Source organism: Phyllostomus discolor, chromosome 2 (assembly GCF_004126475.2).
Source record: "Phyllostomus discolor isolate MPI-MPIP mPhyDis1 chromosome 2, mPhyDis1.pri.v3, whole genome shotgun sequence".
Classification (NCBI taxonomy): domain Eukaryota; kingdom Metazoa; phylum Chordata; class Mammalia; order Chiroptera; family Phyllostomidae; genus Phyllostomus; species Phyllostomus discolor.
The window spans coordinates 127043455-127067205 of NC_040904.2; the positions used below are offsets into that span (position 1 = coordinate 127043455).

The following is a 23751-nucleotide window of genomic DNA, read 5'->3' on the forward strand; positions in this document are numbered from 1 at the left end:
TCTGGGAATGCACAGGGGTTTGGTGGCATACCCAGAGGAATAAGATTTTATCAGGCTCAAGGTTGCAAGGAAGGCTAAATTCCAGATCCCTCACAGAAAAGGCAAGAATGGTTGTGGAGCCATTGTTGAGCTTATCTTTGAAATAGTAATAAGAGTGGTTAGTGCAGACACGAGGTTGAGATGGTCAGTGATTCGCAATGGGTCTCGCAGGAGGGAGAATCGTCCAGATCGCGGTCCTAGCTTTCCCCTGTGGAGGTGGCCGGGTCCCAGCTCTGGGGACTGCAGCCCGTTTGAATATGTGACCCCTCATAGCTATTGCCAGAGCCTGATTGGGGGGCAAGAGAAGGAGTATTTTTAAATACGTGCATGAAGATTCTCAGGTTTAGTTGTGTGATTGTATTATATCGCACACGTAAAAAAATTAAGACTCTCATGCCTATTTTAGCTTGTGTCCAACGGGAGTTAAAGTAAAGGAAGACAACCTGATAGTCATTCTTTAGAGCAAACTTTAAGGGTATTTGGTTTATCACACAATTCAGTAAAGGGAAAAATAAAACTGGATGAATTAAAATTTTACTTACTCAGCAAAGGGTTGAATCAGTACTGGATTATCAGGCAGTGCTCAATTGCACAGGGAGTGTGAATAGGTGGTGTTCAGCAGTGGATGCTCCCATCTAGAACCTCTGGTCCCCCAGCTTGTGCTGGATTTGGAATTTTGCCCTTTAGCTGACAAATGCTCATTCTCATGGTGGTCTTGTCAGCCAGTCAGTGTCACCATCTTTCCTGCATATTAATGTGTGTGCAGTAAACTGCTTCTTTTTGTTGTATTTTTGCCCCTATTCTATTAAAATGAGGGAAAACAGAAGCATCTCCAGCACAGAGCATAGGTGGTAAACTTCATAGCATTGAGACAAGATTAAAAGTCCTCAGGTTCACTTTCAGAGCCAAATCTTCAGCTTCAATCAGGTGTGTGCTCGAGTCCAGCCGTTGAGCCCATGCCAAAGTATGAAGGAAGATTACATAGCTGAAGATCATATGTGAAGTGCAGGAGAAATATTGTGAATGATTATGTTTAAAAGGAAAAGTGTAAGGACTATTACAATACGTTAGCTCTCCAGAAACCCCATACAACACATAACTGTTTTATGCTTTTTATGTCAATATACATTTCCAGAAAATGTATACTTATACATTTCCATAAGTATATTGACATATATTTATGTCCATATACACTTCCAGTGGGAAGTTCCCACTTCCCATCGTGTGAAGATGGGAACTGGAAATACAGAGGCAGGTGAGTGGCAGGGCTGTAAAGAAAAAACACCCAGTCTCCCAGTCCTACAATTTCAAGGTAGACAGGAGACAGATGAATAATTGTTATTCATGCCCAAGCAGTACAAATTGATTGTTGCAGTAGAAAAGGGTAATGTTTCAACAAATTATTCTGTATGTATTTATTAAGCTTCTACTATGTGTGGGCAATTAGGATATAATGATAAACAAATGATTTTCTCCTTTAATGGAATTTATGATTACATGTGGGGGTGGGTATGTTAGTGTTGATGGAGGGGCTGGAGGCAGATGTTAAACCAATAAGCCCAAATGTCAAATTGCAACCGTGGCAAGTGTTATAAAGTACAGATATCCACATACCTGTGCTGTCACAACCTAAAACGGGGGCTTGACTTAATGGCTCTTTAGCTGGTATTTGAATGATGAACAGGAGATAAGTAAGGAAAGGTCTAGAAACAGTATTGTGGGCAGAGGGGCCCTGTGGTGGGGACACATGGTGAGTATGAGACTGGGGTGACAAGGGAACGGGCAGGAATGGAACAAGGTGGACGGGCTAAGCGTTTTATCTTCAGCCTGGGGGCGATGGGTGCCATGGGCATGTTGAAGTGGTGGTGGTGGAGCAATATGATCAGATCTGTGTTTGAAAATACCTGGTCATGGTATAATGGGTTGGATGGACTGAATGGATGTAGGTGGACCCAGTGGAAACACTTTTCCAGCCTCCAGGTGAAAGATGGCACTACAGCAGTAGTGAAGGAGATAGAAAGAGGGGTATGGATTTGAGAGACCTGGAGGAGGTGGGAGCTTCAGGGCTTGGTGACGGATTGCAGGTGGTGGGTTAGAGAGAAAGAGGTAGAAGAGAGGGAGAACAAGACTTCCAGAGTTAATAATACAAAAGAGTAGGCAACCTGGTAGTCACTTCCTTTTGGTATTAAATGAAGTATGATTTTGGTGGGGAGGTGAAACAGCATATTAAAAATCATTTTAACTTGTATTCAAGTAATACATGCATGTAGTTGGAAAAGCCAAATGATATTCCAAGGCTTCTAAGGAAACCCGGCAGGCCCTGTTGCTCTCCTTACATGAATCCAAATCCTACAGAGACAACTGCTTCCCATTATTTTAATGGTCAATCTCCAGTATTTACCTTTGTTTTCCTTGGTAAATGCTTACATTGCTATTTCTTTTTTTAATGTTTTATTCTATTTTTGATTTTAGAGAGAGGGCGAGGGAGAGAGAAAGACAGGGTAAGAAACATTAATGTGTGAGAGAGAGAGAGAGAGACATTGGCTGGTCACCTTTCATAGGTGCCCTAGGGGACTGAGCCTGTAACCGCGGTGTGTGCCCTGACTGACAATCAGATCTGCACCCTTTGGTTTGCGGGAAGACACCCAACCAACTGAGCCACACCAGCCAGGGCTATTGTTATTTCTTGATTTCTTTTTTTTTAATTTAACAAATATTTATAAAGCTCCTTCTTTGTGCTGGTCACTAAGCGGTGGTATATTAGTGAACAAATCGTGGGTAGATGCAGTGAACAAAATTCCCTGCCCTCATAGAGCTTTCACTCCACTGGGGAGGATAAGTAAATGCTCAAATAAAATATCATTCTGAGCATCTCCTTATATGGAGGTGGTGCCCTGCAAAGGACAACATAGAGAAAATGATCATTGATGAGAGCAATGTAGGGGAGATAGGGATAGAAATGCAATGTTAAATAAGGACCTGGGGGTATGGGATGGCCTTGTTCAGATGATGGCATCTGAGCAAAAACCTGAAGGATGGGAGGGAAAGCCCTGTGGTTATGTGGGGGAAGGTCATTCTGAGCAAGACAGCAAGTGCGAAGGCCCTGAGGTGGGAGGACATATGATGTAACTGGGGACCAGAACAGCAAAGCAGCCCCTATTGCTGGAGCAAAGTGAACAAGGGGGGAGCAATGAGGAATAAGATTAGAGTGCAAAGGTGGGGCAACACTGTTGAGTAGGGCCTTGCCGGCTGCTGTAAGGACTGACTTTTACCCTGGGTGATGGGATGTTACCTCTTATCTTTGTATGAAGCCATATGCACACTTTCTCTGCTTCCAGCATAATTTATTGGTTAAATCAGTGTTTGGTGTTTCCATCATTATTGCTATCAAATATTATTTTCTGCATTGCCAAAGTGTATTATGATACTGTTCATTTAATCTCTTCTAAACATTTTGTTAAAAATTGCCTAGTTTTCTTCACTTGTTTAGTTTTCTGTGTACCTATTTAGAATTATTTCCAAAATCTCCAGCAGAGTGGGAAAACCCATCTAACCACCATTTTCCATGTGATCCAATGCATCAGGCTTTCGCTGGGCACCTTTCTCTCCCCTGAGCCTGGCTTTCTCGCCCTCCGGTCTTGACTGCGGTCTCCGTGTCAGCACAGTTGTGTCCTGGGAAATGGCATCCTTTTCTCTCATGCCGAGTCTTCGTTTCCCTGCCTGTCTTTTCTTCTTTCTTGGTTCATTTCTTCTTTTGGTGGGGCAAATCCCCACACATTTTCTATGAAATGGTAAAGGGGAGATATGTATTTGAAACTTTGCATACCTAAAAGAGCCTTTACTTAATTCTCAAATCTCATTAATGGTTAGACGGATGTAAAATTCCAGGATGGATGTCATTTTTCTTCAGAATTCTGAAGGCTTTGTTCCACTGCTTCTTAACTCACAGTCTTGCCACGAGGAGTTGATACTCTTCTGATTTCTTTGTATGTGACATTTTTTCCATCTGGGGGTTGTTAACATCTCTTCATCTCCCGGTGCTTTGCAATATCATGACTATATTTGAATTTCAGATAACCTATGAGTAATTTTGCAATGTTTGGGATGTACTTTTATCAAAAGATTAGTCATTGCTTATGAAATTCAGATTTAACTGGGTGTCCATTTCTGTTTGGTTTGTTTTTGCTAAATCTGGCAAACTTAGAACTTGGACCTTTTAATGTGGAAACTTGTGTCTTTTAGTTTAGGGAAAATTTCATGTATTATTTATTTTCCTTTAAATTAAAATATTAGTCTAAGCTCAAAAAGATACATATTTCAACAAGGCTTATACACAAAATTATTTACTGTTATTTTTGTAACAGTCCCTGGCCCCACCACCCTCCCCATCCTTGTCTTGCACTCCCCAGAAACAACCTCTTTAGCTGTTTCTTCCAGATTTGCCACATTTCCCACTTTTATCAAGTCTTTAAAAAGTTAATGTCTTACTGTGGAAAGTAAGGATGTCACTTTCTTGTTTTAAAATTAAGTTAAATTAAATTAAATTAAATTTTAATTGTTGTTCAAGTACAGTTTTCTGTCTTTTACTCCCATCTCATTTTCTTACGTCCCCCAACATCACTATCCACGAGCCACTCAGCCCCTTCTGGTTCCCAGGGTAGTCCCAGAGCGAAGCCGCAGCGCACCGTTTACGCCCACGTCACGAGAATGGAATGCAGTTCAGAGCCTTGGTGTTTGGAAGCTCTGTGCAGACACCTGACACAAACTCTCTTTCCGAACTCAGATGTTCTTGTACTGGCTTCTTTCAAATGTGAGCAACTGAGAAAAGCAATCAGATTTCTGTTCATTCTCCTTGAAACAGCAAAAAACTGCATGTTTACCATTTGCTAAAATGTTATTTCATTTGATGACCACTGGAATTTCACAAAGGAACAAAGAATTTGCTCTGTTTCATTCTGCTTATAACCACTTTGCAGAAGTCACTGCCCCAGGACAAAGCCCATGGGAAGTGGTGGGTGATGTCCTTGCCATGCTGATGCCACAGGGTCAGCGACAGGGCTGCAAGGCAGACTGCCGCCCACAGGACCCCAGGCTGACAGCACGTGTTTGGGTCACCTTCATCCTGTAGTAAAATTACAAGTTGCTCTGTGGTATGGGCCATGGGGCTTGCTCTCACATGATCAATGTTACAGGTATTAAGTCTTTTCACTCCATGGGGCTTTATAGTGCAGGCACAATACTAACTACTGGCATTTTTGTGAATCTTTCCCTCTTCTAGAGCAGGTTCACAAATGTCTGGTCCTTGCAGTAGCCCTAAGAATCTGGGAACACACCTCATCATTGTCATCCCTGTTCTACACATGTGGAACAGAACTGCAAGCAATTATCGGTTTTATTCATTTTCAGCCAAACTCTGCCTGCCTTGAAGGGCTCTGGAGTGGTTACAGAGTCACATACATCATATCGGATGGATAAGCAAGGGGCCTAACTGGTTTTGCCCAGGGCATGGGAGAGGCAAACATTGAACACAGGACTCGAGGCCCCACATCTCACATACTTTCTAACAGGAGGCAGTTATGCACCGTGGGCCAGACTATAAAGGCAAGAGGATACCAGGATAGAAAGAGATCCATGGTGTTTGGGTGGCCAGAGAAGCTCATGAAAGTGGTGGGCCAGGCTGGTCTGGAGGCTGGTGGGACCAAGGAGTGTGGGAGGGGGAGAGGAGCATTCTGGTGGGTGGTGTGAGGGAGGAGCCAGGCTGCGGCAAGAACTATCATGGAGGGAGGTTACACCTGTCCTGTACTGAGGGTCAGAGATGGATCCTTGGGGCCAAGGTGGATGGCGCTGGGAAGTAGAGGGCAGGGACCCCGGCTAAATAGAAAATAAGGTATGGAGCCTTACTTTCCAGGGCCTAGAAGTCAAGCAAAGTGCTTGGACTTGATTCTTGCAGGACTAAGGAATTATTAAATGTTGATAGTTAATGATGCAGTATATAAAGGCAGCTTCTACAGGATGGCATGTGCATGTGCTCAGCAGTGGCTGATAGGTTGCAGGGGTCCTGGTGGGGCCACCAGAGTGGGTAGTGTGGTTTGAGCAAACAAGAAATTGGGGCTGAGTTTGGGGACCACTACTCAAAAGCCAGAGGAGCTGAGGGAAGAAGCCAGAGGGCATTCCTGGGGTCTGGTGCTCTTCCTCTTGCAGCTCACCCTCATATCACTAACTATATTTCCTTTTATTCTGATTCCTCCCTGGCAGGGAAAAGACTGGCACTGTGGTTCAAGCATGGAGGCTTACACATAAGTCTTGATAGCGGCTGGACAGAGAGGGCCTGGACCTTTCACTTCTCCGGAAGACAAGAGCCCTCCTTGGGTGACCTGGCCTGACACCCCTCCCGTGGTCTCCCACCACAGTGACCAGACTATAGGAAGCTGAGAGCAAACCCGCCAGCATTAAAAATGGGGCCCAGAATGGTGGAGTGAGGCTGTAAGGGGAAGTGAAGCTGGTGGCAGAGGCAAAAAAGGCCAGGTATGGGGATCCCTTGTCAGATGTCAAGGGATTCCAGAAAGCACATGCCACAGACCCAACAGGAAAAATGTGGCCACAGAAGACTAACAAATAAATATATGGCAAAGTCACAAAGGCTCTGTGTTTTGCTGCATGAAAACATCAACAGCTAAGTTTGACAGACAAATTACATGGTCATGACACACAAGCAGGCAGATTTCTAACATGCTTGAACACCTGGCCAGCTTCCCAGGGGCCAGTCACAGATCATCAGAAAAGGTGCTTGACTGCCCTTGGCAGCAACCTGCCCTGACAGGGAACACTCTCCAAGAAGGCAAAGTATGTAACCCATAATCTAGGAGTTGTCTGTTTCATATATACAAGCCTGTGAGCAAATGTCAAGGTCAAAGTTACATTTCCCATGGCTTTCCCAGGGCTCAGACAATACTGTGTGCAGGGTCTCCCAGGAGCAGGTAGGAATTCTTCCCAGTGTGACCCACACTGCTCTTCTTGTCACTGACAGCTCTCCACCCCTGGCTCATCCTCAGGGGAAGAAAAGCAAGGTCACTTCTGTGAAGTCCCTCCTTCTCATGTGCTTACCTCTCCCCAGATCCTGCCAGGGTGCTCTGGGGAGGCAAAGTCCCACCAGTAGACACTCACCCAAGTAGCTTTACCTCTGGTAACAAAACACATGGCTAATTTTCTTGCCCTGAATTTACTTTCCTTGTTAGGTGTTGCCAGGGTGACAGTTTGCTTTAATGCCCAGAATCTCCCAGATGGGTTCTGAGTGCTGGGGCTTTGTCACCATACTGCAGAAGCCTCAGCAACAGGGACCACATCCTTGGCCACCTAATGTCAAGCAGAGCACCTGACACAAAACTGTTGCACCTAAAATGTCTGGTGAATGACTGAGTGAGGACATGAATGAATGAAGAAGTGTTGACTCTGGTTAGAGGATACAGTTGAAACACTTTTATACTAAAAGGGTTTTGCATCCAATTTCACTGTGGGGAGGGGCATTTCTCTACACCATCAAGCAATTCTCAGAGACCGGCTCAGTGCCCCACAATTGAACTCAGTTCCGACGATATATCCAGAGACTGCATCAGCTCCCACAGGTTGAAGACTCATTCCCTCAATGCTCCTGCACCTCCCACCCCCTTTCAGATGCCAGTCATAAGTTCAGGCTGTCACCTGTGCTTTTGATGACTGGCTTATAAATCAGAGGTTCCCATAACCTCCTTCTCAGGCTCAATTAATTTGCTGGAGCGGCTCACAGAACTCAGAGAAACATTTCACTTCCTAGATCACCGGGGTATCATTACAGGTTGTAAGTCAGGAACAGCCGGAGGGAAGAGAGCCAGATGGAGATGGGAAGGGGAGCCGAGCTTCCCTACCCTCTCCGGGAGCCACTCTCCCTGAATCTCCACATGTTCTTCCAGAAGCTTTCTGAATCCCATGAGTTTTTATGGAGACCTTGTTACACAGACCTGAAGGTCAGGTGGGTGGGGCTGAAAGGTCCAACCCTCTAAGCACCTGGTTGGTTCTCCAGACCACCAGCCCCATCCTTAGGCACTTCCCAAAAGTCACCTATTCACACAACAGGATGCCCCTATCCATGTCATCACTTAGGAAGTTCCAGGTGTTGCAGGAGCTTTGTGCTAGAAACCCAGACAAAAACCAAATGTGTTTTTCATTTTAAATCATAATGTCACATATACAAATCACCAAGAACTCACACATTGCTTACTACAAGTGAAGGTGGTTGTTAAACACCCCAGCAACACACACACACCCTTTCCTTTCCCAGGCTTCTCTTCTTACTAAAGAAACCCAGTAATTCTGAGTCTCCTGGGAAGGTCCATTTCCTAAGCTGTAGCTATCATTTGTTTGTTTCTTTATTTAACAATTGTTCATTGAGTGCCTACTATGTATGCACTGGGCAATGCATAAGACCAACAAACACCCATGCCCTTATGAAGGTGAGGTTCTGTTAGGAGGCGACAGGCAACTGATGCAATAAATAACCAATATATTGTATTCTTCATAAGTACAAATGCAATAGAGGACAAAAAGAAAGGGGACTATGAAATGCAGTAGGGTAGGGAGGGGTAGAGATCCACTTAAAATAAGGGAGCCAGGGAAAGACTGGGCTGGAAGGTAATGTTTGGGTAAGGAGCGGAGGAGGTCAAGAGTGAGGCATGTAGGTACCCATAGAGAAGAACTAAGAAGAGGGAATAGCACACGCAAAGACCCAGAGGCAGGAGCCTTGCTGGAATGTTCTAGGAACAGCCAGGAGGCCAGAATGGTTGGAGGGCAGGGAGCAAGCAGGAGGGATGCTGCAGATGAGGCCCAAGGTCGCTGGGTGGTGGAGGGTGGGGCTTGCCAGGCAGGGCTTAATAGGTGCTTAAAAGGACTTTGCTTGTACTTTGACTTGGAGGGAAAGCCATTCCTTCAGGGTTTGGGCAGAGAAGTGATATAATAATTGGACTTAAATTTTAACAGCATTACCAGTTAGGAAGATGTTTCAGTTATGTAGGTGAGAGTGGATGGTGGTATGGGCCAGGCTGTCAACAAAGGAGCTGATGAGAAGTAGACAGATTCTGGCTGATTTTGAAGGGAGAACCCACAGGGAGAATTGGATGTGGGGTGTAAGGGAAAGAGGGAGGGCAAGGAGACTCCTAGGTGCTGGGTTTGAGAGGTGTGTGGAAGAAAGGAAAGACACGGAGGCTGGACCATTTCCGGGTACTGCTGGAGACCCAGGGACACCCTCTCAGAAGCTGACCGGAGGGATGACCCTCCCCCAACTAAGCAGGCTCTCCTCCCTGATTTCCACAAGCCCAGTCCCTTGTCCTTCCCCCTGCTGCCAGTGGGAGAGGGCAGTCGTTGTTGTCTCTGCCCTCTCTGATTCCTAACCCCACGTTTAGGATGGGCTGCATCTGAGTTTCTGTGGTTCATGCTCAGTCTCTCACTCCTCTCCCTCCACACATCCCGCCTCTGATTCTATTCACTACCCTCTGGATGTCTCACCCTCCCCACTCAAACTAGAGCAGAGGGAATCTGCTTCATAGCCAAGTGACAGAACACCATAGCAAAGTACCCAGAGAACTCTCAAGTACCCTTGGACTAGGGGACTGCCAGCCAAGTTTATAGCCCATAGGGTGAGACCATGGAGACTTTTGCAAAGTGAATGGGTGAAGGAAGAAAGTCACTCTTCATGCTGTGAGCAGGAGACTTGATGTCACAGGCTGCCCTCAGACCGTCCTTCCTCTCTGCCATCTGTCTGCCTTTGGAATACACCATTCTAGAGGTGACTACTGTCTCTGCTTTTAGGTGAGGTAACAGAGGACTGATTTACCAGGTCACTTTTGGGTGCCCTAGGCTGGTATCAGAATAATGGTGTTTCTTGAGTCAGTTGGGCTGGCCAAACACTGGGAGTTCACAGGGCCACAGGAGGGGCAGTCTCAGTGCTGTTCATCAGCTCTGGTGTGTGCTAGCCACAGCAGGGCAGAGTGGAAGGGACTTTGGGCTGAGAGTCTGGAGACCTGGGGACCAGTCCTGGCCCTGACACTAATCTCATTGTGTGATAAGCATCAGGACATTTCACTTTCCATTCCTGAGTCCTCCACTTCACCTAAGAAACAGAGAATTGGGGCAAATAATCTCCAATGTCTCTTTCCACCTAGTAATTCTGAGATTTTTAACTCTATCACATGGGTGACTGGGAGTGAACTGACTTCCAGGTATATGATGGAAAAGAAAAGCCTTCTCCTCTTTCATAGGGAGGTCTATGTTGATTAAATTCTTTTTAAGTATATTTTATTGATTATGCTATTAAAGTTTTTCCAATTTTCCCCCCTTTATTCCCACTCTGCCCCGCACCCCCCAACCTTCCTGCATTCTCTCCCTTAGTTCACATCCCTGGGTTGTACATATAAGTTCATTTAATTCTCTGTTTCCTATACCATTTTTGACCTCTCCCCATCTAGTTATGCCTACCAATTATGCTGCTTCTTCCCTGTACCTTTTCCCCCTACTCCCCCTCCCCCTCCTCACTGAAAACCCTCCATGTGATCTCCATTTTTGTGGTTCTGTTCCTGTTCTAGTTGTTTGCTTACTTTTTGTTTCTGTTCTTTTTCTTTTGGGGGGTTCTTTCGTTGATAGCTGTGAGTTTGCTGTCATTTTACTGTTCACAGTTGATCTTCAATTTCTTAGATAAGTCCCTTTAACATTTTATATAATAATGGCTTGGTGATGATGAATTCCTTTAACTTAACCTTATCTGGGAAGTACTTTTTCTGCCCTTCCATTCTAAATGATAGCTTTGCTGGATAGAGTAATCTTGGGTGTAAGTACTTGCCTTTCATGACTTTGAATACTTCTTTCCAGCCCCTTCTTGCCTGTAAGCTTTCTTTTGAGAAATCAGCTCATAGTTTGTTGGTAACTCTCTCCTTTCCTCATGCTGCTTTTAAGGTTCTTTCTGTATCTTTAATCTTGGGTAACTTAGTGATGATGTGCCTTGGTGTGTTCCTCTTTGGGTCCAAACTCTTTGGGGCTCTCTGGGTTTCCTGGACTTCCTGGAAGTCTACTTCCTTAGCCAGAATGGGGAAGTTCTCCTTTATTATTTGTTCAAATAAGTTTTCAATTTCTTACTCTTGTTCTTCTCCTTCTGGCACCCCTATGATTCAGATATTGGAATGTTTCAAGTTGTCCCAGACATCCCTCAGCCTCTCTTCATTGTTTTGGATTCTTGTTTCTTCATTCTGATCCAGTTGGATGTTTATTTCTTCCTTCTGTTCCAAATCATTACTTTGATTCCTGGTTTTCTTCCTGTCACTGTTGGCTCCCTGAATATTTTGCTTTATTTCACTTTGGCTATCTTTCACTTGTTCTTTCATTTTTCAACCAAGCTCAATTAGTTCTGTGAACATTTTGATTACCAGGGCTTTAAATCCTCCATCAGATAGGTTAGCAATCTCCTCATCATTTAGCTCTCTTTCTGGAGTTTTGCTCTGTTCTTTCATTTGGGCCCTATCTCTTCATCTCGGCAAACCTGATAAGTTGTAGGGGCTGGGCCTTAGGTATTCATCAGGGCAGGGCCACCCTCCTTGCTGTGCTGTGGCGCTCCTGTGGGGGAGGGGTCAGAGAGGAAACAATGCAGCTTGCCTGCTTTAGCCCCAGTTTCCAATGAATTCTCATGTGAAACTGGGAGTTTCTCCCATCTTGGCAACCCCACCGTAGTCCACAGTCATCTCTGAGTCTCAGTTTCCCATTCAGTCAGCCTTGCCCTCACGGTCTGCTGCCTTGCTGTGGAATCTCTCCAGCGCCCGTCTTACTGTTCTGGTTGTTCTGGTTGATTTTTTTCTTAAATTCCTTGGTTGTCGGAGTTCCATGCAATTTGATTTTCTGACACTTTTGGTTGTTTATTGATTTTAGATTGGTTGTTATATTCCTTTTGGTTGTGTGAGGAAGCAAAGAGTTTCCACCTACACCTCCATCTTGGCTGGAACTGATGATTAAATTCTTGTTAAACATCTATAATTGATGGCAGGCAGCTATAATAATGAGGTGACTTTGGCACTTATTAAAATTATTCTGGTATCTAGGCAATAATGGCACATTTATGGATCACCTGTGATATAAGGTGGTTGTTGTGCTTGAGTAAATACACAAACACAGTGATTAGAGCTGTGTCTGGCCTGTAGTAAACATTTATAAGTGTTAATTATCATCATTATTATGATAACTATTGTGGGATGAATCACAGAAATATTCTTTTCCTACTAAGGAGGAGTAGAATTTCTCCATCTCATTTTCACAGGACCCCAAGCTCAAGTCAACAGACCTAGTTGAACCCTTGGCTTGGAATTTTTGGGTCTGTGGCCTCAGAGAGGATCTTTCATCTGTGAGCTCAGTATCAGAACACAAAGTCAGCCTGGTAGTTGGGGCAGAGTGGGAGAGATCAGAATAGGGTGCATAAGATGGTCATTTGAGAACAAAGTGCAGTGATGTTCATGAAAGTGCTTAATGACTGTCAGGCTCCCACCAAGTGTAGGAGATGATGAGCAATGCTATGGCTTCCTCCTGTATGAGCAATAGGCTGTGAGCTCATTTGAGAGTCCTGGTGTTTTAGAGCATTGCAGATATGGGAGGAAGCTAGTTGACCTGCACACCAGCAGCCCCAACATATAGAGGAAAACAAGCCCCAGGGAAGTAGAAGGGAGTTGTCCACGGTGTTGTGGTGGCTGGAAGACACTTCCTGTGTAGGAGGTTAGTGCTCCTGGCCCGCTGGCTTCTGGCTTGCTGCTGACCCTGAGGCCTACAGCCAGGGATCAAGACTATTTGTCCCAACAGCCACAGCCTTCCCTGCTGGAGGTGATAAAAAAAAAACAAAATTACTTCCTCCAGAAACTTTGCTTATTCCTTGAGATGACATGTATGAGAATTTTGGGCCACCCTTTCAGGTCTGTATCTTCTAGTAGGTACCTTCTCCTTTGAAGATCCAGAGTCACTTTCCAATTCTGAGAACTCCACTAGAGGGAGCCACCATCACTTGTATATACTTCTGTTTCTCCCACCAGCCTGATGGGAAACAAAGACCCTCAGAGCTGCCCTTGGGGGCCATGGCACCTCCTGGTTGGAAGACCTCTTGAGACATCACTTGGGTCGTTCTACAGGTGATTGCATGACCAGCCAAACTTGCTGTGTAAATCCATTTGGGGCTGGAGTTTGCACTGCCCTTCCTCTGGGGCTGCTGGGTTCTCTTCCCAGTAGTCAGTCCTGATGTGACTGGATGCCCAGTGAATTGGGAGATGACCAGCACCCCTGTTAATACTCAGGAGAAGGGGGAGGAGGTGCCACATGCATAGTAAACACTCTGCTCAGAGATCCTGGGCAGATGTGGGGGAAAACCAAGTCTTCAAAGGCTCCCTGATCCCCTGGCCTATAAAGTCAAGTGGGCAACTTGAAGGACCCTTGCCTCTGAGGTGTCCCCAACTTCCCAGAGGACACAACAGGGCAATAGAAAGCAAGCAGGCACCTGCCCTGGAAATTCTGCATGGAAGTCTGACATCCTGGGAACTTTTTTCCCAACTTGCTCTCTGTGGAGATACATTATCCAGTGAGGCTGGGAGATGACATGGCAAAGGGATCAGCATCTTTTGAAAAAATGCTTTTCCAGTTCCAATACTACCCAGTCACAGAGATTTTCCAGAATCTCACCAGGCTATGGACAGGCTGAATAATCTTGAACTCCTCCTGATAACTGGACCTGGAATTAGGAGGGAATAGATGAATTAGGGGACTTGGGAAGACCCTCTTGTCTTCCAGGACAAGTCTTCAACTCCGGATCTCAGTTTCCTCCTCCGCCAGGCAGGGAGTTGATGCTGACGATCTCTAGGCTCCTGCTTGAAGGCAACAGTGGTATCTTCTGTGTGTCCTCTGCATTGTGGCTCATTTGTCACAAACTTTTCTTTTTGATGTTTGAGGTATATTAAAAGACACATAAGCCTTCTCCACATAAGCATATTTTTAAAATACCCATAAAAATAAAATTAGATTGACCTCCTAGAACTAGTCTACTCATCAAAATGATTCTGAGCCCTCTGTGCTTAACAGTGTCAAGAGTAATTGGTGCATTTCACAGCAATAAACTGGAAAAGTCCAGAAGCAAAGCTAAGGTTTATATTTTCTGTGTCAACGATCACTTGCCTACTGTCTGGCTTCTTTCTCAGTCCTGCTTACTTTTGACGGGCTGTGGCCAGCTTGCTGGGCCAGGGCTCTGTGAGGTTGCCTCACATCCCGGTGTCAGGGTCCTCATTACTCCTAGTTTCCAAGCACTGCTCAAAGATGCTTCAGCCACTAGGACTTTACTCCAAACTGGGTTTTGATGAAAAGAAAGTGGGTGACAATGAGAGGGATAGGGAGAGTCTCCTTAGTGGCAAGTCTGGTAGAGGTATTCCTTATGGTGATCAATACATTACTTCAATCAATACATTACTTCAATCAACGCATTACTGGTTAGAATAAGGAAGAAGTATCTTTCAGTTTTCGTTTTGCCCAGTGCGTCAATAGTCAAGAAAGGTTTCTGGACATTAATGGGAGTAAAGTATGAGGACATGCTTGGTCTAAGCCAGTCTTTTCTCATTCTTCATTGTGGATCAGAAATCTGAGAACTTGTTGAAATGCAGAGAGAGTCCTGGGCACCAGACCCAGGAGCTACTGATTCAGCAGGTCTGAGGAGGGGCCCCAAAATGTGCGTTTCTATCAAGATTCCAGGTAGCGCTGATGCTGCAGGTCAAGACACCACATTTTGAGTAGCACTGGCCTAGAACACAGTGATGACACCATGTTATCATCTACATCCCATGCAGCGAGCATGGCGGAGATAGTAAGCTGGAGGCTTTCGAGCTCATAGGGAGCAGTTAATGCAATAGATGCATGCATAGCTAAGTGTCCAAGGAAACAGGGATGACTCCTTCTGCCACTGTTAGTTAATGAGAGTGTGGTTGTAACTAAAACGTTGGCTAATTACCACATTTGCAGGAAGCATCCCGGTTAGTGCAATGAGCTCCTGGCCACTAGGGGGAGCCAGGACTGAGGGTCTGAGAAGAGGAAAAGTACTGGAGTGAGTCAAGCCCTTCACAACATGCGGCAAAGCTCCGTGTGGAAGCCACGCAGGCCACTGCAATCTTGATGTGCACCGACACCATCAAGAACTAGGGTTCAGCAGAGAGGGAGGATTGTTTCTGTTTCCTGTTGCTGGTTTTTCCTGCCGCTGTCTCAAAGTGCATTCACTTTAACCCCTCTATGCAATAGATGACTTGTAGGATGAGATGGAACGAAGACTGCTATCCCAACTTTGTAGAGGGATCGAGGGAGGAAGAGAGAGAAAAGAGCTTGTGCAAGGTTACAGTAAGGGTGGGCTGGACAAACACGTTTCCTGCCCAGGTGTGTTGTGGAGGCATTACAAACCTGGGGTGGGCAGGCCAGCTCTGAGGTCTCTGTTGACCCCGATGTCACGGTGCTCATCAGGCTGTGATCCTTGGGGTGGGGAAGGTGAAGGAATTCTTAAGGGAGAAAAAGACTAAGGTAGCCTTGATAAAGTGATCAAGAGGGTATTTTACCTGTCCTGCACTTAGGAAGAAGCGTTGCCCAGGAGCTGTGACGTGTTCTCTCTTCATGCCCTGTTAGCCAGTCTCATCTGGGGACATGAACGTTAGAATCGCTGGCCACCAACTGGCCACTTAACATTTCCATGGAATCCCTGTCTCTTCCTCCGCACTCATTAGGTTCTCTTCACCTGCAGTATGAATGAGATTTAGGAAGAACTTAATCTCCCACAAATTATTTGGAAGGGATTTGCATTTTAGTCATCAAAAAGCTTTTTCTTTCCTTTCTGGGCATTTAAGTGGCCACCTAGTGGTTTAGAAGAAAAGATATGAGTCCAGGGAATACTGAGACATGTAGGATCATTGGTAGGCTGTGTGTGTATTTTGAAACCTAATTCATTTGATGAACACATTTTCCGTATTTCTGTGTATGTAAGTCCATGCTTTTTTGTGCATGTTGGTGTACAGCCTCTATGGCAAATTACAGTGACAGAACATCAGCTGTAAACATTTAGTTTGGGGACATGGTGCATATTTCTTGGGTTCACCCATACCTCTCCTAAGGGGTGCTCCCTGGCCCCCAATAATCCACTAGTCAGCTCATTAACATCCTTCTGTTCCTGTGACCAGTGCAGGCAAATCACTGGTTCATATACAGCCCCCAAACAACTAAGTGGAGGGGCCAGACCCTTTCCTCTCAGGCTGCAGCCTGATCTTTCTCCAGCTCACTGTGATAGCTTTTATGGCATGAGCAAAGGAACTGTGTGTGTTAGTCTCCATAAGCTCACACCCTGAACACTCTCCTTAAAGCATTTTCAGTGAGCAAAACCACGTGTCCATACTGTGCTGTCATTCCCACATAGCTCTCCTTGCCGCCAACACAGAAAAGGACCTTAAATGAGACCATGGGGTCCCCTTCTGTTGCACTGATGTCCTGGATATAAATTTTGACTTTCCTAATGACAATTGCCAAAAGGGCTTCTCTGCCCCTTGTTGGTGCAAAAGCAGTAACTCTTCCAGGGAGAGCCTCTGCACTTGCCCCTCAGCCATTCTGCAGCTGTTTGCATGGCAGGGGCTTTCAGTCTGAGAACCTAGCTTGACTTACAGCTCCCCCTGAACTCTCATTTTGGGGAACACTGCACTGCCTGCCCCTGGGTACCCTTGCCCCTCTGCACAGCTCCCTGTTCCTACCTCCATGGTTCCTGATGTTGTTTTGAGTGCTGCCTGGACTAATGGGGTCCAGTGACCAAAAGTCAGGGAGCAGAGAGCAGCATTTTCTATGGATTGCAATTCACATCTTTCCCGTCCTTGAAGGGCCCCCATCCTCCCTTCCCCAGTGCTGCGACTGACCCAGAGCATCAGAAGCAGGAAAGTCACTGCTCCAGTTGAATTTTGCTGCAGTTTCTCTTTTTCCTCCCCTGGATGCTGAGAGCTATTTTTAGCCGGGGATTTTTTTTTTTTTTTTTGCAGGGGATCCACAATCTATTTTTAAAGCTCTTACAGAGGCCAAATATTGCAGTGTTCCTCATGGGGACTTTGGAGTTAGGTGGGAGAGATCAGGATAGGAGCAGGGGGTCTTCCTGAAGATAGGAGGGTGGTCAGGAGAGGCCTAAGGAGGGTTGTGGAAGCTGGATCCCAGGCAGGGGGCCAGGGGCTCCTTTCTCAGGCTGGGGAACCCATGAAGACCCAACCAGTCTCCTCCCTCTGACCGCCCAGGGCTTCAGGACCAGGGCAGTCCAGACTCTGACTCTGTCATCCTGGCAACTGCAATGACATTGCCTTTGAATGGGGTAACCAATTTAATGTATTGCATTTTTCTTTCCTTTTCCTGAATTCCACAAATCTCTGTCTCTCCCCACTTCCCTTTCCCCGGTACCACCTAGTAGAAGTGAGCTGACTTGACGAAGGTTTTAGACAATGGGTTGGGCAGAAGGCCAGTTCTGAGGGAGGAGAGGGGCCTGGGTGTGCCCCAGACTGTGACCAGTGGGGGGAGGAGACAGCAGTCAGAATCTGGTGGCCACATGCTCCACAAGGTGGAGAGGAAGAAGCAGAAAACAGAAAATGAGGCCTCAGAGGACAGGGCTCCTTTCGGGAAAGCTTGGAGTCCCATTCAGAGTGGTTTGGGCAGGGATGCTGACAGGGTAGGGGTTCTGTGGCATCCTAAGCGGCCTCCTCTAGATCGTGCCTTTTCCCCAGTCCATCCTTGGCACTTAGTCTTCCACGCCAAGGCCTGTGGGACTGGGGAGGGGCATCCACAAGAACTGGAGGGAGCAGGTGGGGAGAGAGGTCTGAGTGGAAAATTCCAGACAGAGTTGGTGCACATGCTCCAAGATTCAACCAAAAGCCTCCCTTACCTCAGCTCTCCATGCAGGGAATCGACAGAGAACCTCCTTGTAGGTGACTCAAGCCTCCCCACCAAGTGAGCTGATCACACCCCTCCTTTCTCTCTCCTTATGGCACTTAGCCCATGGGGCCTGGTACTGTCCTTTAGATGATCAGGGGTCTTGATACCCACCTGCCCCCTGACCTCTGCCCACCATCTCCAGCTGTACCAAAGGGAGAAGGAGTGATGGGGAGGAGGCAGAGAGGCAGGGAGTCTTTCATTACTACTCACCAGCAGATGATCACATGGCTCTCTGGGCAAGTGTGGGCTGGGGCTGCTGCTGCGTGGTCCTCCTGGGGTTGGCAGGGCCCCTGGGACAAGCTGCTCTCTGGGTGCAGGAGATGAGACCTGGCCTACAGTCTAGGATGGCCTGCCTTCCTGCCTCCATTAGCAAGGGGTATAGGGGCCAGAGCTCTATGTACTCCTAAGAAGCCCTACATGTTCCCTGAACTCATAGCCTCCCCGACATTCCTGCCTGAGACCCAGGCCAATCTCCCTGTGCCCTGTTTGCCTGTTACATCAGGCTCCACAGGAGCCTGGAGCTCCAGGACACCCCTCCTTCTGAACTCTCACCTCTGTGATACCCTGGCTTCATCAGTGGTTACTTTCTTAGTGGGACCTTCCTGCCCTTGCATTTAGAATTTGCACCTTCTCCTTTGGTACCCCCTTGTTTTCCCTCCTTGCTTAATATTTAATCACCACCTGACATACCATGTGTCTTACCAACTCTTGTTCATTATCTGTCTCCTAATGTAAGTTCCATGAGGACGGGGATATTTCTTTTTTTCATGACAAATTCCTCAGTGCCTAGACCTGTGCTGGCATATTTTTGTATATTTGTTGAATAAATTAATACAGAAGAACAAAGCGTGCCATGGTACAAGCATCCTGCGAGGCTTTCTCTCTGATTCTCCTAGAGGATGCTCTTGGCCGGCAAAGAATTCAGGGAGGTAATGTGGGGGAAAAAGAGCCCACCACCCCAACAGATACACAGAGGAGATCAGGGTAGGCTCCAGAATAATGAGCAATTCAGACCTCAGCAGGAAGGGGCTGAAGAGATCATTGGATGTAAGCCCCACATTTGTACAGAAAAGGGGACTAAAACTCAGAGAGGTGAAGTAACCTGCACAGAGTCACACAGCCAGTTAGTAACAGAGAATGAAATCCAAGTTTCCTGCTCCCAGGCTGTAATTTCAGCAGTTCCAGTGGCCGCTGACCCCTCTCTGCCTTGAAAGGTGAGAAAAGCATTACATTCTTTCAGAGACCAAGAATGAAAGTGTCTTTCTGATCCACTGGACAAGATTTCCTCCAAGACTTGGGGCAAAGAAGTCAGCAAACCAGAGTCCCCGTGTTCTCAGCCATCTGGAGGGTTCTGGGAGGCTGCAGAAAAATCTGCCTGTGAAGATGTCTGCTCTCAGCAGGACCCATGCTATGAGTAGTAAAGAAACCGTGTCAGCAAAGAGACGGATACTCTGCTTCCGGGAAGTGATCAAGGGCTGGGTCACCCTCGTCCCTAGGGGAGTCAGCATCCTTGCTGAGGGTAGTTTGAAGGGTGGGGACAGAGGGCTGCAATCTCCATCTTTCCAGACTTGGAGCAACCCTTGTTGAAGTCACTGAGTTGCCAGCAGGAGTACTTGTGTGAAGAGCAGGCGATGAAGCACCACTCGTTCTGGGGATAAGAATCTTTCAGCCAGTCACCAGCCTGCACTGAATCCCATTACTGGAGAGACAGAGGTGTTGCTGCGCACAGGCACTCTGTCATGTGGGGAGAACCAGGGACCATAATAACAGATGTGGGTACCTGAGCACGAACTGAAATCATGGTAACCAGAGAGCTAGAAAATGAGGAAAACAGGCCATGGATCAAAATCATGGCAGTGAGGTAACTGGGAAAGAAGGAAACCAGGTCATGGAGCAATGGTATTAATCAATAATAAGAGTGTGTGCGAGCATGTGTGCACTTTATGTTTGCCTGTGTGACTTGTACCGAAACAGAGTCAGGCTGACTTAATTCATTATGTTGTCATGCTTACAGTGCGCCAAGGGCTTTTCACACCCTGCTATGCTGTGGATCTTCACAATATGCTTCTGAGACCAACAGGTTAGGGATTTATGGTCTGCGTTTATGGTTAAGGAAACAGAAGCTCAGACAATTCCCAGGTCTGATGCCTCCCCATAGTTAAGTGGCCGAGCTGGAACTTGAAACCAACGCTGCCTGCTTACAAATGCCCCCTCTCAGCCAGGTGGAGCTAATCAGGCCCGGCTTCAGGGAGGCGGCTTAGAGCCCCATTTAGAGGGAGGGAAGGAACATGCCTTTCTGGCCATGGAACATGCCAGCTTGGCCAGGCCAGCTTCAGGAACTAGAATAACCTTGTGGTTATTCAGAGCGGGTGCCTGTGGCAGAGAACATCAGTGTGCTTCTCTGTGCGTGATCACATTAGGTCAGAGGTCAGGGGAGGGGGAGGTCACTGGGCTGAGGACACACTTATTGGAAGAGGTGGGACTTGAAGCAGGTCTTAAAATATGAAAGGAAAAAGGAGAGAGTATTCCATGCAGGGGGCAGTGGGGGCCAATGTGCAGCAGTGAGGCTGAGCATTGTCCCACAGTGGGTGGTGGGCTGAAGACAAATGCAGGGACTGTGGCAACACCAAGCAGATGCTGAATAAAAGCTATTAATTTGGACACTGCTAAGACTCACAGAGTGTTCCCTGTGACTCAGCTCTACACGTGAGACCTTCATGTGAGCCGTTGAGTCTCTGGGGAACCCCTAAGGCATGGGTATTAGTATTATGTTCACTTATAGAAGAGAGAACAGAGTAAATAGTTTCCCGAGGGTCTCACAGTTAATAAGGTGGGCAGGGCTGGAATTCCCAGCATGACAATCGGGGTGCAGGACCATTATGCTGTTCTTGTTCTCTAGGACGATGGTGATGGTGGTGGAGATGCACAGAGTATTTACCATGTGCCACTCGAAGCACATTGCATGTATTAATCTACTGAATGCCCACAACTGCCCTAGCAGTAGGTCCTATTGTAAGTGAGGAAATAGAGACTCAGGGAACATATGTAAATTGCTCAGGCAAACTACCTGCTGTTAGTAATTGGTGGAGCAGGATTTGAGTGCTGGGATGCTATGGGAATAAACACAGTCCTATTTCCTTAGGACTGGGGACCAACCTGGATACACATGAGAAAACAATAAGAGTCAAAAGCTGGTCCTTCCTAAACCCTGTCTCCACATGTTCTAGAAGGAAACTCTGTTCCACCAAGATTCCTCCCACATGGTGTTGGGTGTCCCCAAAGTACCTCCTGTGCTCTAAGAATTTGTCCTGGTAACAAATGCTCGGTTCCCACCACTATAGTCCTCAAATGCCCCTGGAGACCCTCTCCTGGTTCTTCCTTGTTCCTCCTCCAGCTCCTGGTGCAGCCTCTATCCCTTGCCTTTAAATGTCCCAGAAGTGACCTTGAATGGGAAAGCAGACTTCGTCAGCCCACGCTGCTCTGTGCTGCACTGCCTCACAGAGATCTTAGCGAAGCAGCTCTCACTAAGAGGAGCAGCTCTCTTCTGCTTCTCAGTTCCACTCCCTCTCCGCACCCACCACAAGCCAGGATTCAGGCACAGGTCCTGGGGCTGTGTGAGCTGAGTGACACACACAGGACCACAGTCTTCCTTCACTTCCCCACTAATGCTGTGCCACTGCATTGCTTCTAGATGGAAAGTGGTCCAATCTCTACAATCCATTTATTCCCAGCAGGCACTAGAGCCTTCCTGATGCCAACCAACTGCTCTGTTAGATTCTCCTCAATGGTCCTTCAGATACGTGCAGATAGGTCTGAATACATGGTGGATAAGTCTCTGTTCTTCAGCTGATGTCTGAGTTGAGTCATATGAGGAGAGGCCAGCAAGTCTGCATGCCATGTACCAGGCCACAGGGGTCATTGAAGGCTGCAGTACCGCTGCATCAAAACATGGAGAGCATTTTCTAAGTCTCACAGCACATTTGCTTTTACTGGTCATCTACCATCCCTTCAAGTCTCCTGTGATGGACCACCAGATCTCCAGGGCACTTCTGCTGCCTCGGCAAGTTCAGGAGCAGGACTGCCCCAGCACCAAGCTGCTGTCTGGGAGACATGTGGCTTCCAGGGGGATGTGCTGTCAGCAACGCGCTCTGCTGGGCTAACACCGAGCAGTACAGGGTGGGAGAGTCCTAACCCAAATCCCCTTTGTGGGAAACTCCCCCTATCTCTGGATGTTTTAGCAGAGTTTTCCTATATGATCATAAGGGACAGGGAAGGTCAGAGCTGTTAGTGCTGCCCCAGTAATCTCCAAAGTCTGTCCTTGCCAGTGTGGCAAGGATGGGGTGGAGGGCACCAACTTGTTTCCTGAGATTTTCCTGCTCCAAAGAGATTCCAACCAAGTGTAAAAGAACACAAAGTATTGTGTGGGCAGAGACTTACTCATAGTCCAAGATGCTGCTTATGGGAATAATAACAGTGATGATGATGGTCTGGGGCTAGTAATGATGATGATATTGATGGTGATGGTGATGGCAATGATGATGAGGACATCATCTACGTTTATTGAATGCTAAGTCTACTTGGCACTGTGCTAAGCCCTTGATGTACAATAGCTCATTTAATCTTCACATCAATGTGATGAGCGAGGTACTATTATTCCCATTTTGCAGAGAAGGAAACCAAGGCTCAGAAAGGTAAGTAACTTGTTTAAGGTCACATAGCAGGTAAGCAGTGGAACTGAGTCTCACATGCAAGAAGTCTGCCTCCACAGCCTCAGCCTTGAAGCAACGTCTCTATTGGGATTTTAGTCCCTGATTGCCCCTCTTGCATTCCAGATCTTTAATCCAGATGATGGGCTCAACTCTGTACGCCCAAAGTGAAGGTACTCTTAGCCAATGAAGGGGGCATAGTGAGAAAGCAATAACTGGAGCTGTCCCAGGGTGTGTGTGGCAAACAGCCCAAATTTGTGACTGGAAAGTGGAGGGTGTGGGAAGGGGTGAAAGGAGGGAAACCTAGAGAGGTAGATTGGGTCAGTAATGAAGGAGGTCATGTTCTGATTTTATCCTGAAAGCAACAGGGAATCAACAAAGGTTTCTGAGCAGAGAAATGGCAAGATCAAATTCATACTTAGGAAGGCACCTGCAGTGATTAAGTTCTGAATGGGGTGATTATATTGGTGTTCCTTCAAGCCATGCCACCAGGAAGGAAGACCCTCTCTTCCACCCAGTTATGAGGCTGTGCCTGTCTAGGAAGTGGGGAGGAATGGCGAATCTTTTCCTTTTGCAGAGGATCAAGTTCCGGTTCACAGGTTCTGCACCATTTGACATCCTTTAGTGCTTAGAGGTGAGGAAGCATGCTGATGCAGCCAGTGGTGTGTTGGCAAATCTTTGACAATCCCCCTCTGGGGGAAAAAGCCCTGATTTGGAGTATTTGCACATTCCCTTGGTATAAATATCTCTACTGTGGCTGATATTAAGCTACCAACATGATATCAACTGGGTTGCAGAATTCCTGAAACTTTTATTTATTTGTTTATTTAAAGTGTAGTTGACATGCAATATTAGTTTCAGGTATAAAACATAGTGATTCAACATTTATATACCTTATGATGTAGTCGCCATGTTAAATCTAGTAACCATCTGTCACACTGCGAAGTTATTAAGATATCATTGACTTTATTTCCTGTGCTGTACATTA

General features: G+C 46.6%; 1 protein-coding gene across 1 annotated transcript in view; it reads left to right on the plus strand.

Annotated features, from left to right (window-relative positions):
- KCNA6 (potassium voltage-gated channel subfamily A member 6) overlaps positions 1 to 6672 on the plus strand; it is a 36888-nt gene extending 30216 nt beyond the window's left edge. Inside the window, exon 2 of the mRNA XM_028532792.2 lies at positions 6295 to 6672. The gene's annotated coding sequence lies outside the window, so the exon portion shown is untranslated. The remainder of the gene's footprint in view (positions 1 to 6294) is intronic.
- Positions 6673 to 23751: the final 17079 nt, after the last annotated feature.